We start from the raw sequence: 3,545 nt of genomic DNA, 5'->3' as shown, positions 1-3,545 counted from the left end.
TCTTACGACAGGCATTTCCTTCTTGCCTCGGCCGTATTCTAATCTCTGCGAGCCGAACGGACATTTACATACATACACACACACACTTACACACGCACACACAAACGAACACACACACACACATACACTCTTCATCTCTCGACTCCTACCAATTAGTCGCTCCTTACAACAAGCATGGCCTTCTTGCCACGGCCGTATTCTTATCTCTGCAAGCCGAACGGACACACACACCCATACACACACATACACACACACACACTCACACACGCACGCACACACGCACACACACACAAATACACTCTTCACCTCTCGACTCCTACCCATTAGTCGCCTCTTACGACAGGCATGGCCTACTTGCCTCGGCCGTATTCTAATCTCTGCCAGCCGAATGGACACACACATACATACACACTGTATCGTTATAAACGTCACATCTCTATTAATTTATATTTTAATAATTATTTCATTTTAATTTCTTTATTAATTTATTAATTTCTTTATCTTCAGTTTAATTTTTACTATTTTTTTATTTATAAAAATAGTTGTCCCATAGAATAAATATTCGCCCTCTCACTTTTGTTCGGCAGACTATTCTGTTCCGTGTTGACTGACAAGCTAGTTTCATGATATCTATAGCAACATCCTATGACATCTGTGCTAACCTCATTCAGTCTCCCACTTTCTGTCAAAACAACTTTTCTGTAGTGGGATTATTTTTTGCTTTTTTTGAAATTTATAAAAGAAGGCAAAAATTATTATAAGACTCATTTTTATGGTCTACAAATTCTCTTGGGGTAAGTACTTTCATTGTGCTATTTATTCTATAATTCTGACCGCATTTCCAATGTAACCTTACTTTCTTTCGAAAGCACATTTTTTTTCTGATATATGCATTAGGACTCTTTAACAGAATTTAACTAAGTAGTAACATTCATATTTCATTTTATCCTTGCCATACGCTATTTGTTTAAGTGTAATTTTGTAAGATGGCAAGGAAGTTAAACCTTTCTTTTTAATGTGTTTCTTACGCAAGTTGTTTCTTATCCTTTTAGTTTATTGGAGATACACTCTTCACCTCCCGACTCCTACCCATTAGTGGCCTCTTACGACAGGCATGGACTAATTGCCTCGGCCGTATTCTAATCTCTGCGAGCCGAACGGACACACACATACATACACACACACACACACATTTACACACGCACACACACACACACATACACTCTTCGCCTCTCGACTCCTATCCATTAGTCGCCTCTTACGACAGGCATGGCCTTCTTGCCATTGCTGTTTTCTTATCTCTGCGAGCCGAAGGGACACACATACACACACACACACGCACGCACACATACACTCTTCGGCTCTCGACTCCTACACATTGGTCGCCCCGTACGATTTGCATGGCCTTCTTACCACGGCTGTTTTCTTATCTCTGCGAGTCGAAGGGACACACACACATACACACACACACACACTCACAAATACACACACACACACACGCACCCACACACACATACATTCTTCACCTCTCGACTCCTACCTATTAGTAGCCTCTTACGACAGGCAGGGCCTTCTTGCCTCGGCCGTATTCTTATCTCTGCAAGCCAAACTAACACACACACATACTCACACACGCAAACACACACGCACACATGCACACACACACATACACTCTTCACCTCTCGACTCCTACTTATTAGTCGCCCATTACAAGAGGCAGGGCCTTCTTGCCTCGGCCGTATTCTTATCTCTGCAAGTCAAACAGACACACACACATACACACTCGCTTACACACGCACACACACGCACACACGCACACACACACATACACTCTTCACCTCTCGACTTCTACCCATTAGTCGCCTCTTACGACAGTCAGGACCTTCTTGCCACGGCCGTGTTCTTATCTCTGCAAGCCAAACAGACACACACACATACACACTCGCTTACACAAGCACACACACACACACATACACTCTTCACCTCTCGACTCCTACCTATTAGTAGCCTCTTACGATAGGCAGGGCCTTCTTGCCTCGATCGTGTTCTTATTTCTGCAAGCCGAACTAACACACACACATACTCATACACGCAAACACACACGCACACACGCACACACACACATACACTCTTCACCTCTCGACTCCTACTTATTAGTCGCCCATTACAAGAGGCAGGGCCTTCTTGCCTCGGCCGTATTCTTATCTCTGCAAGCCAAACAGACACACACACATACACACTCGCTTACACACGCATACACACGCACACACGCACACACACACATACACTCTTCACCTCTCGACTTCTACCCATTAGTCGCCTCTTACGACAGGCAGGACCTTCTTGCCACGGCCGTGTTCTTATCTCTGCAAGCCGAACTAACACACACACATACTCACACACGCACTCACATGCACACACGCACACACACACATACACTCTTCACCTCTCGACTCCTACTTATAAGTCGCCCATTACAAGAGGCAGGGCCTTCTTGCCTCGGCCGTATTCTAATCCCCGCAAGCCAAACACACACACACATACACATACACTTACACATGCACACACACGCACACACGCACACACACACATACACTCTTCACCTCTCGACTCCTATCCATTAGTCGCCTCTTAAGACAGGCAGGGCCTTCTTGCCACTTACGTATTCTTATCTCTGCGAGCCGAACGGACACACACACACACACTTGCACACACACACATACATTCTTCACCTCTCGACTCCTACCTATTAGTAGCCTCTTACGACAGGCAGGGCCTTCTTGCCTTGGACGTGTTCTTATCTCTGCAAGCCGAACTAACACACACACGCACACACAAACGCGCACACATAAACTCTTCACCTCTTGACTCCTACTTATTAGTCGCCCCTACAAGAGGCAGGGCCTTCTTGCCTCGGCCGTATTCTTATCTCTGCAAGCCAAACAGACACACACACACATACACACACACACTTACACACTTCACCTCTCGACTCCTACCTATTAGTAGCCTCTTACGATGTGCAGGGCCTTCTTGCCTCGATCGTGTTCTTATTTCTGCAAGCCGAACTAACACACACACATACTCACACACGCAAACACACACGCACACACGCACACATACACATACACTCTTCACCTCTCGACTCCTACTTATTAGTCGCCCATTACAAGAGGCAGGGCCTTCTTGCCTCGGCCGTATTCTTATCTCTGCAAGCCAAACAGACACACACACATACACACTCGCTTACACACGCACACACACGCACACACGCACACACACACATACACTCTTCACCTCTCGACTTCTACCCATTACTCGCCTCTTACGACAGGCAGGACCTTCTTGCCACGGCCGTGTTCTTATCTCTGCAAGCCGAACGGATACACACTCACACACACGCACGCATACACTCACACATGCACAAACACACGCACACACGCACACGTATACGCACACGCACACACTCTCCACCTCTCGACTCCCACCCATTAGTCGCCTCTTAGGACAGGCAGGGACTTCTTGCCAGGGCCGAGTTCTTATTT

Source organism: Diabrotica undecimpunctata, unplaced genomic scaffold, assembly GCF_040954645.1.
Source record: "Diabrotica undecimpunctata isolate CICGRU unplaced genomic scaffold, icDiaUnde3 ctg00000632.1, whole genome shotgun sequence".
Taxonomy (NCBI): domain Eukaryota; kingdom Metazoa; phylum Arthropoda; class Insecta; order Coleoptera; family Chrysomelidae; genus Diabrotica; species Diabrotica undecimpunctata.
Note: the sequence above shows the minus strand (reverse complement) of the source record.